General features: G+C 42.9%; 1 pseudogene; it reads left to right on the forward strand.

Annotated features, from left to right (window-relative positions):
- Positions 1-9,192: 9,192 nt before the first annotated feature.
- On the forward strand, positions 9,193-9,596 carry LOC108540525 (60S ribosomal protein L10-like; annotated as a pseudogene).
- Positions 9,597-15,494: the final 5,898 nt, after the last annotated feature.

Below are 15,494 nucleotides of genomic sequence, written 5' to 3' on the forward strand. Positions count from 1 at the left end.
TTTTTTTTTTTTTTTTTTTTTTTTTTTGAGTCAAGGTCTTGATCTGTTGCCCAGGCTGGAGTGCAATGCCACAATCACGGCTCACTGCAGCCTCAGCCTTCCTGGGCTCAAGTGATCCTCCTGCTTCAGCCTCCCAAGTAGCTGGGACTGATTTGTTTATTTTGGCGGGGGGGGGGGCCGCGGTGGGTAGGGGGACCGAGTCTTGCTCTTGTTGCCCAGGCTGGAGTACAGTGGCATGATCTCGGCTCACTGCAACCTCTGCCTCCCCGGTTCAAGCGATTCTCCTGCCTTAGCCTCTTGAGTAGCTGGGATTACAGGCGCCTGCCACCATGCCCAGCTAATTTTTGTACTTTTAGCAGATACAGAATTTCTCCATGTTGGCCAGGCTGTTCTCAAACTCCTGACCTCAGGTGATCTGCCCGCCTCAGCCTCCCAAAGTACTGGGATTACAGGCATGAACCACTGCACCCGGCCTGATTTTTTAAATAATAGAATTTGCCAAGATTTGGAAGATCTGCATGACTCAGTGAAACACAATGTTTTCCAATGACAAATGTCTGATGTCTGATGCTATAAATTAAGAAAAAGATTCATTCAAAGTGCAGGATAGACCAATGGATTTTAAGGTAACTGAATGTTAAAACTTCATTACTATAGTTTCAGATTCCTAACTAACTTTTGGTAAACATAGCACTTGTTGAGTTTTTATCTAGTATCATATAATAGTATCCACATAATTATCTGAAAAGGCTATTAAAATGCCCTTGCCTTTTCTAACTATAGTTTTTTGGTTTTTTTTTTTTTTTAGATGGAGTCTCTCTCTGTCACCAGGCTGGAGTGCAGTGGGGTGATCTTGGCTCACTGCAATCTCCACCTCCTGAGTTCAAGTGATTCTCTTGCCTCAGCCTCCCAAGTAGCTGGGATTACAGGCATGCGCCACCACACCCAGCTAATTTTTGTATTTTTAGTAGAGACGGGGTTTCACCACGTTGGCCAGGATAGTCTCGATCTCTTGACCTGGGTCTCCCGAAGTGCTGGGATTATAGATGTGAGCCACAGCGCCTGGCCGCCAGATTTTTTTTTTTTTTTGGCAGATACGGGGATCTCACTATGTTGCCCAAACTGATCTTGAACTCCTGAGCTCAAGCAATCTTCCTGCCTTGGCCTTCCAAAGTGCTGGGAATACAGGCATAAGTACCCACACTGAGTGAGATTTTAAAAAATATGTACTTAACCAAAACATGTTGCAATAGAATGACTGCAGAAGCAGATAGAGAAATCTACCTGTAGTCTATAAATTTAGATACAGAGATGTAAAACAGTGACACGCTTCTCACTATTTTTATTTTTGTTTTGGAAAGCACAATTATTTTCATACAAACGTGCTAGAATATTATTATCATTTTGTAGGAGATGAGGTTTTACTCTGTCACTCAGGCTGGACTGCAGTGGCGTGATCATAGTTCACTGCAGCCTGGGACAGCGGGCCACAAGCGATCCTCCCACCTCAGCCTCCCAAAGTGCTGAGATTATAGGCATGAGTTACCGTGCGTGGCCTTGCTATTTCTGAATAACTAATAATTTTTTTTTTTTTTTTTTTTTTTTTTTTTTTTTTTTTGAGAAGGAGTCTCGCTCTGTCACCCAGGCTGGAGTGCAGTGGCCAGATCTCAGCTCACTGCAAACTCCGCCTCCCGGGTTTACGCCATTCTCCTGCCTCAGCCTCCCGAGTAGCTGGGACTACAGGCGCCCACCACCTCGCCCAGCTAGTTTTTTGTATTTTTTTAATAGAGACGGGGTTTCACCGTGTTAGCCAGGATGGTCTCGATCTCCTGCCCTCGTGATCCGCCCGCCTCGGCCTCCCAAAGTGCTGGGATTATAGGCTTGAGCCACCGCGCCCGGCCTGAATAACTAATAATTAACAAAAAAATTATCAACCAGCCTAGGCAACAAAGTGAGACTTTGTCTCTACAAAAAAATCAAACAAATTGGCTGGGCATGGTGGCTGGCGCCTGTGGTCCCAGCTACGCAGGAGGATTACTTGAGCCTGGGCAGTCCAGGCTGCAGTGAGCCATGTTTGCATCACTGCACTCCAGACTGGGTGACAGTCTCAAAAAAAAAAAAAAATTATTTTTCCTCATACACGAAATATTGATAACTATAACCCACATAAGCAAGAGTTCTTACGTTCCTCAAGTCTTTGATATTTTATTTTTATTTATTATCATTGTTTCTTTTCGTAGAGACAGGATCTCACTGTGTTGCTCAGGCGGGTCTCAAACTCCTGAGCTCAAACAATCCTCCTCCCTCAGCCTCCTAAACTGCTGGGATTATGGGTATGAGCCTCTGTGCTCTGCTTTTATTCTTCAGTTTTTAAAAGGGTAAAGAAATGCAAAGTCCAAAGAGTTTGAGAGGAGTTAGTCTACTACGTGAGTTTTGTTTTAAAAAACAACTTTAATTAATCAAATTAATTTTTATAAAAGTATATAGGTATATATGCTGAGTTCTACTTATAGTGAAATAAATAAAGTCACTGAGAAGATTTTAAACTAAACTATTCCTGAGAATATGTAACAGGCACATTGCAATTCTTTCTCTAGACTAACTGATCATGGCTCCTAGTTTCCATTTCAGTTTAACTGGCTCTTGGAATTAGGCTACCCGAAGTGTTCTTTTTTTTCCCCGGTACATACAATCATTTTTGTTTAATTTTTCTGGATATATTTGCATCATCAAAACTAGTGCTATATCCTAATTCTATCACCACATTCTCTTGGCCATTGTAGAAGGTAAATCAAACAGAGGAGGAAGGCCGGGCGCGGTGCCTCAAGCCTGTAATCCCAGCACTTTGGGAGGCCGAGACGGGCGGATCACGAGGTCAGGAGATCGAGACCATCCTGGCTAACACGGTGAAACCCCGTCTCTACTAAAATACAAAAAACTAGCCGGGCGAGGTGGCGGGCGCCTGTAGTCCCAGCTACTCCGGAGGCTGAGGCAGGAGAATGGCGTGAACCCGGGAGGCGGAGCTTGCAGTGAGCTGAGATCCGGCCACTGCACTCCAGCTGGGGCGACAGAGCTAGACTCCGTCTCAAAAAAAAAAAAAACAAAAAAAAAACAAAAAAAAAAACAGAGGAGGAAAATACTCTGAACAGCTGAAGCACTCTTTTATTTCACAAATTATGAATGTCTGTGGAGTACTATAGACTGCTAGGCACTATGTATTTCTTGGTGAATGAATTAGACATTGTCTTTGTCTTTATACTGTGATTCTTGCTTCTGGTTAAAAATAGGTGGATCAGCCGGGCACGGTGGCTCACGCCTATAATCCCAGCACTTTGGGAGGACGAGGCCGGTGGATAATTTGAGGCCAGGAGTTTGAGACCAGCCTGGCCAACACGGCGAAACCCCATCTCTACTGAAAATACAAAAATTGGCAAGGTGTGATGGTGGGCCCCTGTAATCCCAGCTACTTTGGAGGCTGAGGCAGGAGAATCACTTGAACCCGGGAGGCAGAGGTTGCAGTGAGCCGACATCACTCCACTGCACTCCAGCCTGGACGACAGAGTGAGTCTCTGTCTCAAAAACAAAACAAAACAAAACCCAAAATACAAAAAGTGGATGGAACAAACATTTCCTGTGTTTCTCAAGATATCACTGAAGTAGATTTAGAAGTACAAAGAGGGGTAATCTAAAAGTGAGAACACTAGAGAATGAGATTTTAAAAATTACTATTCTGACTGGTGATAAGTTAAAATTTAAAAAGTAAATAAAAAATAAAGACAAATTATGTCTATAACACTGCTGATAGGTTTGTAATAGAGTATAGGCAGCTATAGGTCTTGTCTACAAGGTTGGAGAGATGCAGGTGGTTTGTCACAGACCTCTGAGAAGTTCTGGGGCTACCAGAGTTGGCACAGGAGGGAGTGCAGCAATAGACTTCAGAGCTGGGACATCAGTTGAAGAATTGCATGTAGGCCAGGTGTGGTGGCTCATGCCTATTATCTCAGCAATATCGGAGGCTAAGGCGGGAGGATTACTTGAGTCCAGGAATTTGAGAGCTGCCTCGGAAACATAGTGAGACCTCATCTCTACAAAAAATTAAAAAATTAGCCAGGCATGGGCCGGGCATGGTGGCTCATGTCTGTAATCCCAGCACTTTGGGAGGCCAAAGTGGTGGATCATGAGGTCAGGAGTTCAAGACCAGCCTGGCCAACATGGTAAAACTCTGTCTCTACTAAAAATACAAAAAAATTTAGCAAATTAGCCAGGTGTGGTGGTGTGTGTCTGTAGTCCCAGCTACTCCGGAGGCTGAGGCAGAAGAATCACTTGAGTGAGCCAAGATCCTGCCACTGCACTGCAGCCTGGGTGACAGAGCAAGACTCCATCTGAAAAAAAAAAAAATTAGCTAGATATGGTGGCTTGCATCTGTAGTTCCAGCTACTTGGGAGGCTGAGGTGGGAGGATTGCTTGAGCCTGGGAGTTTGAGGTTGCAGTCAGCTGTGATAATGCCACTGCACTCCAGCCTGGGTGACAAAGTGGGACCCTATCTAAAAAAAAAAAATTAAATTAAAAAAAGAATTGCATATAAAACAGTTGATTTTCTCTTATCCACTCCATTTCCCCTACGGTAAAAGTGTTGCCAAAGCAAAGCCATTAGACATTTAGTATCAAGCTGAAAACAGGAGTGGTGTTGTAAGTCAAAAAATGCTAAGGTTCCCAATGCAAACATTGGGTCCTCAGAGGAAAGTGAAAGATGGAATTAACAAGAGGCCTCAAGAATCAAAGAGGGCCAACCTTTGACTAATGAGAGTCCTCAAGGCCGGGCGTGGTGGTTCATGCCTATAATCCCAGCACTTTGGAAGGTGAAAGTGGGAAGACTGCTTGAGCCCAAGAGTTAGAGACCAGTCTGGGCAACATAGTGAGACCCTGTGTCTATAAACAAAATATAATAAAAGTACTTTTTTTTTTTTGAGACAGAGTCTTGCATTGTTGCCCAGGCCGGAGTACAATGGCACAATCTCCGCTCACTGCAATCTCTGCCTCCTGGGTTCAAGCCATTCTTCTGCCTCAGCCTCCTGAGTAGCTGGAATTACAGGTGCCTGCCACCACGCCCAGCTAATTTTTTGTATTTTTAGTAGAGATGGGGTTTCACTGTGTTGGCCAGGCTGGTCTCGATCTCCTGACCTCGTGATCTGCCCGCTTTGGCCTCCCAAAGTGTTGGGATTTACTGTGCCACTGTGCCTGGCCATAAAAATACATTTCAAAAAATAAAAACAAGAGTCCTCAAAAGAGTTGCAAAATTGAGTGGTAAAGTAATGATAATGGAGAGAAAGAAAGTAAATAGCAGAGAAAATAACAGAGCAAATGAATTAAGAATACCACCACCCAGACACATGCTGTGAAACATTAAGTCTCCAAGATTAAAGAATAGATCCTCAGTCTGGGCAACATAGTGAAACACCATCTCTACAAAAAATTAAAAATAAAAATTGGCCAGGCATGGTGGTATGTGCCTGTAGTCCCAGCTACTGGGGAGGCTGAGGTGGGAGAATTGCTTGAGCCCGGGAGGACAAGGCTGTAATGAACTACCATCAGGCAATGGTGATGCAAAGCAGATGAGCCCCAAACTGGGGCTTAGCCTGGGATAGTTCTTGTGTTTGCCCAGGAAAGAATTCAAGGGCAAGCTGGTGGTGTTAGTAACTTTTACTGAAGTGGCAGTGTACAGCAGCAGCAGAGGTACTGCTCCCTGCAGAATAGGGCTACCCCATAGATAGTGTGCCCAAAGTAGCAGCTCAGGGGCAGTTTTGCAGTCATATTTATACCTAGTTTTAATCACATGTAAATTAAGGGACAGGTTATTTAGAAATTTTCAGAAAAGCAATGGTAACGTCTGGGTGTTGCCATGGCAATGGTAAACTGCCATTGTGCTGGTGGGCATGTCTTATGGAGGAATGCTTTTGGTACTTCTTCCCTGTTTCAGCCAGTCTTCCATCCGGTCTGGAGTTGAGTCCTGCCTCTGACCTCAATGGCACTCCAGCTTGGGCAGCAAAGTGAGATCCTGTCTCAAAACAAACAAAAAATAGATCCTGGCCGGGCACGGTGGCTTATGCCTGTAATCCCAGCACTTTGGGAGGCCAAGGTGGGCAGATCACGAGGTCAGGCCATCGAGACCATCCTGGCCAATATGGTGAAACCCCGTCTCTACTAAAAATACAAAAAAATTAGCTGGGCATGGTGGCACACACCTGTAGTACCAGGTACTCAGGAGGCTGAGGCAGGAGAATCACTTGAACCCAGGAGGTGGAGGTTGCTGTGAGCCAAGATCACACCACTACACTCCAGCCTGGCAACAGAGCCAGACTCTGTCTAAAAATAATAATAATAATAATGATGAATAAATAAATAAATCCTAAACATTTCTATGGGGAAAATAGGACACTTAAAGTGAGGTTAAACAGATTTACAACACATCTGAGCCAACGAATGTTAGAAAATACTGGAGTAATGCCTTCAGGGTTCTGATAAAAATTCATTTATTTTAAGTTTTAATTTTTTTTTTTTTTTTTTTTGAGACAGGGTCTCACTCTGTCATGCAGGCTAGAGTGCAGTGGTGCAATCATGGCTCACTATAGCCTCAACCTCCAAGGCTCAAGTGATTCTCCTCCCTCAGCCTCTCAAGTAGCTGGGACTACAGGCCCGCGCCACCATGCTTGGTTTATTATTATTATTATTATTATTATTATTATTATTATTATTGAGATGGCATCTTGCTCTGTCATCTGGGCTGGAGTGCAGTGGCACGATCTCGGCTCACTGCAAGCTCCTCCTCCCAGGTTCACACCATTCTCCTGTCTCAGCCTCCCGAGCAGCTGGGATTACAGGCGCCCGCCACCATGCCCGGCTAATTTTTTGCATTTTTAGTAGAGACTGGGTTTCACTGTGTTAGCCAGGATGGTCTCGATCTCCTGACCTCGTGATCCGCCCGCCTCAGGCTCCCAAAGTGCTGGGATTACAGGCGTGAGCCACCGCGCCCAGTGGATGCCCTGTTAATTTTTTTTTTTGGTAGAGATAGAGTTTTGTCATGTTGCCCAGGCTAGTCTTGAAGTCCTGGGCTCAAGGGATCTGCCTGCTTCAGCCTCCCAAAGTGTTGGGATTGCAGGTGTGAGCCACTGTGCTCAGCCGAAAATTCGTTTTTAACTTCGGATTCTATACTCAGGTCAGGCACAACTGTAAAGAGGTTGGCACAGGGGTTGTTTGAGATGGAGTTTTGCTCTTGTTGCCCAGGCTGAAGTGCAATGGTGCAATCTCGGCTCACTGCAACCTCTGCCTGTCAGGTTCAGATGATTCTCCTGCCTCAGCCTCCCAAGTAGCTAGGATTATAGGCGCCTGCCACCGTGCCTGGCTAATTTTTATATTTTTAGTAGACATGGGGTTTCACCATGTTGGCCAGGGTGGTCTCGAACTCCTGACTTTGTTATCTGCACGCCTTGGCCTCCCAAAGTGCTGGGATTACAGGCGTGAGCCACCGCACCAGGCCAGCACAGGGTTTTAACAGCAGGACAGATGAAAGGCACCCAACCTAGTTGAGGGGAGGTAAGAGAAGACTTCCTGAAGGAGGTGATCCTGAGCTCTCCTTAGACCATGAGCAAACTGCTTGGTAAATCTTCAGTAAATTTCCCTGATCTAGATTAGAGTGTTGTAAGAGAAATTTTACCTCCAGATTCAAATTTGACTTCCACATTGCTCATAAACTTATGATGAAGGGCATAAGCATTTAAATATAGTCATAAGTCTGCTTACTATTCCCATCACATATGCAGCGAACCTGACTTGCAAGATTTGCAGCTCAGTTCTCCTCATGACTAATTCGTTGATGCTGGGCACACCCACCTTTCCTTTTGACTTGGACAAACTGTTAAAACCATCACATTTTTCTTTTATTGCAGGTTTCTTTTTCGTTTTCTTTTCTTTTGAGACAGAGTTCCACTCTTGTCCCCCAGGCTAGAGTGCAATGGCGTGATCTTGGCTCACTGCAACCTCTGCCTCCAGGTTGAAGCGATTCTCTCCTGCCTCAGCCTCCCCAGTAGCTGGAATTACAGGTGCCTGCCACCGCACTCGGCTAATTTTTGTATTTTTAGCAGAGACGGGGTTTTGTCATGTTGGCCAGGCTGGTCTTGAACTACTGGCCTCAAGTGATCTGCCCACCTTGGCCTCTCAAAGTATTGGAATTACAGACGTGAGCCACTGGGCCTGGCCAGCCTCTCTTTTATAAAATCATCCCACAGTTCACTTCAAAATCTCTTTTTTGATTGAAAATTAAAATATCCCAGCTCTGTGAAACAAGCTTCAGCTTGATAGTGGGTTAATCAACTTTGTTTTTGTTTTGCAGCATATTGTGTTATTGTGTTTGTTATAAATTTGAAGACATCCAATATTTTTCCACATGGGATCTAGGAAAAAATAACAATTAAAACAATAAAAGTTCTCATAATCTGTTGACAGAAAACACTAACCTAATGTTTAAGAATGAAATTTGTCTCACATGATATGCTTTCACCATCAGAGTAGAGTAATACCACTAAAAGATGGAGAGGGTGTGTTTTAGCAGCATTCTTGTAGCTTTTTTTTTTTTTTTTTTAGGTGGTTTTGCTCTTGTCACCCAGGCTGGAGTGCAGTGGCATGATCTCAGTTCACTGCAACCTCTTCCTCCCAGGTTCAAGCAATTCTCCTGCCTCAGCCTCCCAAGTAGCTGGGACTATAGGTGCCCGCCACTACGCCTGACTAATTTTTGTATTTTTAGTGGAGATGGGGTTTCACCGTATTGGCCAGGCTGGTCTCGAACTCCTGACCTCAGGTGATCCACCCACCTCGGCCTCCCAAAGTGCTGGGATTACAGGCATGAGCCACCGCACCCGGCCTGTTGTAGTTAGACTCTCCTTTACAGAAAGAAAACTCTCCTTTACAGAAAGAAAACATGAGGTCCCAGTGCAGTGTCTCACGCCTGTAATCTTAGCACTTTGGGAGGCTGAGGTGGCAGGATTGCTTGAGCCCCGGTGTTAGAGACAAGCTTGGGCAACACAGTGAAAACCACCTTAAAAAATAAACAAATACCTGCAGCCAATTAAGCCAACTGAGTTCCTTTCCTCATGGGGGCCCAGTGTGCAATGGCTGCAAACAGCAGCTTCCCTGGTAGTGATGCAGCCTGTTTGTTGTATGGGTTGCTCTAAGGAACCTTGGAGGCAGTCCTTTCAGATGGATGTTCATGTTTCTGACCTTGCACTACCCCAGTGTAGGCTCCAAACAGGCATGCGAGGTGCCATTGGAAAGCCCCAGGGCACTGTGGCCAGGGTTCACATTGACCAAGTTATGTCCATCCGCACCAAGCTGCAGAACAAGGAGCATGTGATGGAGGCCCTGTGCAGGGCCAAGTTCAAGCTCCCCAGCCGCCAGAAGATCCACATCTCAAAGAAGTGGGGCTTCACCAAGTTCGATGCCAATGAATTTGAAGACATGGTGGCTGAGAAGCGGCTTATCCCAGATGGGTCAAGTACGTTCCCAATCGTGGCGCTCTGGACAAGTGGCAGGCCCTGCACTCATGAGGGCTTCCACTGTGCTGCCCCTCTTAATACTCACCAATAAATTCTACTTCCTGTCCACCTAAAAATAAATAAATAAATAAATAAACAAACAAAAAAACTGAAAAAAAAAAAAAGAAAAATATGAATAAGAAAGTCCTGTCCATGGATATCAAAGATGCCTTCCAGTTCCACTGAATGGCTTTTTCAGGATGGCCCTTCATTCAGTGACAAGAGTTAAAGTTTGGACACAGCACTGGGTTAAAGGCTGTTCCCGTAAAATTTATGTTTACCTGGTACCTGTGAATGTGACCTTATTTTGAAATAGGCTATTTGCAGATGTATTCAAGTTTAAATGAGGTTATGCCGGACTAGTGAGGGCCCTAAATCCATTATGACTAGTGTCTGTGGAATGAGAAGAGGGAAGTTTGTGGCTGGTGCGGTGGGTCACGCCTGTAATCCCAGCACTCTGGGAGGCCAAAGCAGGCGGATCATCTGAGGTCAGGAGTTCGAGACAAGCCTGGCCAACATGGTGAAACCCCGTCCCTACTAAGAATACAAAGATTAGCCAGGCATGGTGGGGAGCACCTGTAATCCCAGCTACACGGGAGGCTGAGGCAGGAGAATTGCTTGAACCCGAGAGGCGGGGGTGGCAGTAAGCCGGAATTGCGCCACTGCACTCCAGCCTGGGCAACATGAGTGAAACTCCATCTCACAAAGAAAAAAAAAAAAAAAAGAAAGAAAGGGGAAGTTTGTTTACACAAATACAAAGGTTAGATAACCATGTGGAGACAGAGATTTGCGTTATCCTGCCATAAAGCAAGGACTGCTGTGGCTTGCAGGCAACACCAGAACCTGGAATCTGCACAGAAAGATTCTCCCCTGTGGGCTTCAGAGAGATCATGGCCCTCCAGACATCTTGATTTCAGACTTGTGGCCTCCAGGACTGTGAGCTAATCAGTTCCTGTCATTTTAAGCCACCCAGTTTGTGGCAATTTGTCACAGCAGCCTGAGGAGACTGACGGAGGCATCAATGAAACTCTTCTCATACCCTATCAGGAGGAGGCGGGCAACCCTTCCTTAGTCTGATCAGCATCCTCATCCAACAGAGAGAAGTTTGATTCTTTTTTTTGAGACGATGTCTCCCTCTGTTGCCCAGGCTGCAGTGCAGTGGCGCAATCTCAACTCACTGCAACCTCCACCTCCTGGGTTCAAGCGATTTTTTTTTAATGTGACAGGGTCTCTGTTGCCCAGGCTGGAGTGCAGTAGTGTGATCATAGCTCCCTGCAGCCTTGAACTCCTAGGCTAAAGTGATCTTCCTACCTCAGCCTCCTGAGTAACTAGGATCACAGGGCCATTGACCATGCCTGGCTAATTTTATAATTTTTTTGTAGAGATGGGGTCTTACTATGTTGCCCAGGCTGGTCTCAAACTCCTGTCTCAAGCAATTCTTCCACCTTAGTCTCCCAAAATGTTGGGATTACAGGTGTGAGCCACTGTGCCTGTCTAGATGTCTGATTTTTAATCCTCCTGCCTCCCAATCCTACTCCTCAGCTGTCCTGACAGCAGCTCTGTGCTAAGTAGACCAGAATCTCTTTTCTGAACATTCTTCAAGCCTAAGTCATCCTTATTTAAGGGAGCTTTGTTCTCAGACTTTTAATCAACGTTTAAGCAGTCTGAATATCACTCCTGGAAGAGTAACAGGTTTTTACTTGGTAGCAAATGCTCTGAAATCTGATTGGCTAGATAACTGTTACTGGCAGACTGGAAAGTGCAAAGGCAAGGAAGTCCTCTTACACTTACTGAGGCAATGAACATGTCAATGGCAGTGGCAGCGGTACCTACACGTTCTCTGCATTTCATAAGCCCCACAACTCTTGCATACATGGAGAAGGGGTAAAAATGACTATCAATCAAATATGGAAAAAAAAGCAGAGGTGGTAATTTTAACATATACAAAGTAAGATTTAAGACAAAGAGGATGGAATGTTTCAGTGAGATCATCTCATCTTGATAAATGGCAAAATTGATACAGTAGTCTCCTCTTAGCCATAGTTTTGATTTCCATGGTTTCAATTAGTTACTAGTTACCCATGATACAGAACAATAGGATGTTAAGAGAAAGAGAGAGACGAAGAGAGAGAGGACCACATTCTGTTATATGACATTGTGATAATTGTATTTTATTATCAGTTATTGTTGTTTATCTGATAACTGTTCCTAATTTATCAATTAAACCTTATTATCATAGGTATGCATGTATAGGAAAAAGCAGTGTGTGTATATGTATTTGAAGTTCAGTACTATCTGGGCTTCAGGGGGGTCTTGGTGTGTATCCCCCAAGGACAAGGGGGGACTACTGTACCGGGCATTGCGGTCTTTGCCCTCTATAGTCTTACAGACCTGGAGTTAAATCCTATCACTGTCTAACTGTAAAACTATACAAATTATCCTCCTGGAGCCTCAGTTTTCATACAGGTAAAAAGGAGATAAAACATACCTTACCCATAGGACAGCTATGAGGCTTATACTAGCTAACGCATGCCTAGGATTCAATAAAAGTTAGCTCTCATGTTCACTCTACTTACTTTCCAAGAAACATACCAAAGCTATTGTTTTTTTCCTCAAGCTGTTGGCCCTTACCTTCAGTGCTTTTTTTTTGTTACCAAAACTTTTGTTCTTTTAAAATTTAATTTAATTTAATTTTTTTGCCTTAAGCTATGATGTTTGAATGTTACCAAAAACTTTAGATCTATCATTTATTGAAATGAATTTGGTTTCATTAAATAACTTTTTAAAAAATACATTTAAAAAATTTCAATCGTTTTTAGGATACAAGTGGCTTTTGGTTACATAGGTGAATAGTATAGTGGAGATGTCTAAGATTTTAGTGCACTAGTCACCCAAGTAGTATGCATTGTACCCAATATGTAGTTTTTTATCTCTTAATCCTCTCCCACCCTCCCTCTTCAGAGTCTCCAGTGTCCATTATACCACTCTGTATGCCTTTGTGTACCGATAGCTTAGCCCCACTTTTAAGTGGGAACATACCGTATTTTGGTTTTCCATTCCTGAGTTACTTCACTTAGAATAATGGCCGCCAGCCCCATCCAAGTTTCTGCAAAAGACAGTATTTCATTGTTTTTTATGACTGAGTTGTATTCCATGGCGTATATATACCACCTTTTCTTTATCCATTCATTGGTTGGTTGATTGGCACTTAGTTTGGTTCCATATCTTTGCAATTGTGAATTGTGTTGTGATAGACATAAGCATGCAGGTGTCTTTTTGATATAATGACTTATTTTCCTTTAGGTAGATACTCAGTAGAGGAATTGTTGGATTGAACGGTACATCTACTTTTAGTTCTTTGAGAATTCTCCATACTGTTTTCCACAGAGGTTATACTAATTTACATTCCCACCAGCAGTGTATAAGCATTCCCTTTTCACCACATCATTTTCATTATCTTGATTCTTCTAATCTGTGAGCATGAGATGTATTTCCATTTGTTTGTGTTATCTATGATTTATTTCAGCAGTGTTTTGTAGTTCTGTTGCTGACATCTCTCACTTCCTTGGTTAAATATATTCCTAGTTATTTTATTTTTTCAGTTACTGTAAAAGGGATTGAGTTCTTCTAGAAAATAACTCAATAGGGAAAAGACACCCTATTAAATGGTTGTTTAGGCATTGAATTCTTTTCTAAAACGCATCTCTAGCTCTCAAGGAACTATAGATACAAGAATAAACCAAACCCAAAGGTAACAGAAGAAAATTCCTTTTCTTGAGTTCTTGATTTGTTCTCAGCTTGATCATTGTTGCCGTATAGCAATGCTACTGATTTGTGTACATTTATTTTGTAGTCTGAGACTTCACCGAATTCATTTATCAAGCTAGGAGTCTTTTGGAGTTTTCTAGGTATACAATCATATCAATAGCAAACAGAGATAGTCTGACTTTTTCTTTTCCAATTTGGATGCCTTTTCTTTCTTTCTCTTGCCTGATGGATCTGGTTAGCACTTCCAGTACTATGTTGAGTAGAAGAAGTGAAAGTGGGCATTCTTGTCTTGTTCCAGCTCTCAGGGGAGATGCTTTCAACTCTTCTCCATTCTGTGTTGGCTGTGGGTTTATCATATATGGCTTTTATTATTTTGAGGTATGTTCCTTCTATGCCTAGTTTATTGAGGTTTTTTTTTTTTTATCAAAAAGGGATGTTGGATTTTATAAAATGCTTTCTCTGCATCTATTGATATAATTGTTTTTTGTTGTTGTTGTTTTTGAGACAGAGTTTTGCTCTTGTTGCCCAGGCTGGAGTGTAATGGTGTGATCTCGGCTCACCACAGCCTCCACCTCCTGGGTTCAAATTATTTTCCTGCTTCAGCCTCCCGAGTACTGGGATTATAGGCATGTGCCACTATGCCCAGCTAACTTTTGTATTTTTAGTAGAGATGGGGTTTCTCCATGTTGGTCAGGCTGGTCTTGAACTCCCGACCTCCAGGTGATCCACCTGCCTCAGCCTCCCAAAGTGCCGGGATTACAGGCGTGAGCCACTGTGGCTTGTGTATGTTGAACCATTCCTGCATCCCTGGGCTGAAACCCACTTGGTCATGGAGAATTATCTTTTTCATGTGCTATTAGATTTAGTTTGCTATATGTTGCTGAGGATTTTTGCATCTATGTTCATCAGGGATATTTGTCTATAGATTTCTTTTTTTTTTTAAATAGGATAAAATTTCTTTTTCTTTTTTTTTTATATGTCCTGTCCTGGCTTTGGTATCAGAGTGATACTGGCTTCATAGAATGAGTTGGGGAAGATTTCTTCTTTCACAATCTTTTGGAATTGGTTCAGTAGGATTGGTACCAATTCTTCTTTAAATGTCTGCTAGAATTTGGCTGTGAATCTTTCTGGCCTAGGCTTTTTTTTTCTTGGCAATCTCACTGCTTGTTACTGGTCTGTTCAGGATTTCTATTTCTTTCTCATTCAAGCTAGGAGGGTTGTAAATTTCCAGGAATTTATCTATTTCCTCTATCTTTATAGAGTTGTTCATAGTAGTCTCAAATGATCTTTTGTATTTCTGTGGTGTTGGTTGTAATGTCTCCATTTTCATTTCTAATTGAGCTTATTTGAATCTTCTCTTTTATTTTCCGATATTTATTTATTTATTTTTTATTTTTTTGAGATGGAATTTTGCTCTGTCGCCCAGGCTAGAGTGCAGTGGCGTGATCTCAGTTCACTGCAACATCTGCCTCCCAGTTTCAAGTGAGTCTCCTGACTTAGCCTCCTGAGTAGCTAGGATTACAGGTACCCACCACTGTGCCTGGCTAATTTTTGTATTTTTAGTAAGAGATGGGGTTTCATCATGTTGGCCAGGCTGGTCTCGAACTCCTGACTTTTTGATCCACCTGCCTCAGCCTCCCAAAGGGCTGGGATTACAGGAGTGAGCCACTGTACCAGACCTTCTCTCTTATTTTCTTGGTTAATCTAGCTAATGAAATATTGAGTTTGTTTGTGTTTTCAAGGAATTACTTTTTTGTTTCATTGATCTTTTGTATTTTTCTTTCAATTTCATTTAGTTCTGATCTGATCTTTGTTATTTCTTCTCTTCTGTTAGCTTCAGGTTTGGTTTATTCTTGTATCTCTATTTCCTGGAGGTATGATGTTAGGTTGTCAATTTGTGACCTTTCAGACTTTTTGATGTAGGCATTTAGCACTAAAAACTTTCCTGTTAGAACTGCTTTTGCTGTATCCCTAAGGTTTTGATATTTGATAACTTGTGTCACTATTATTCATTTCAAATTATTTTATTTTATTTTATTTTATTTTGAGGCGAGGTCTCATTCCATTGCCCACAGCCACCTTTCCTTTTAACTTGAACAAACTGTTACTGCTAAAAGCATTACATTTTTCTTTTATTGCAGA

Source organism: Rhinopithecus bieti, unplaced genomic scaffold (assembly GCF_001698545.2).
Source record: "Rhinopithecus bieti isolate Rb0 unplaced genomic scaffold, ASM169854v2 scaffold_18548, whole genome shotgun sequence".
Lineage (NCBI taxonomy): Eukaryota > Metazoa > Chordata > Mammalia > Primates > Cercopithecidae > Rhinopithecus > Rhinopithecus bieti.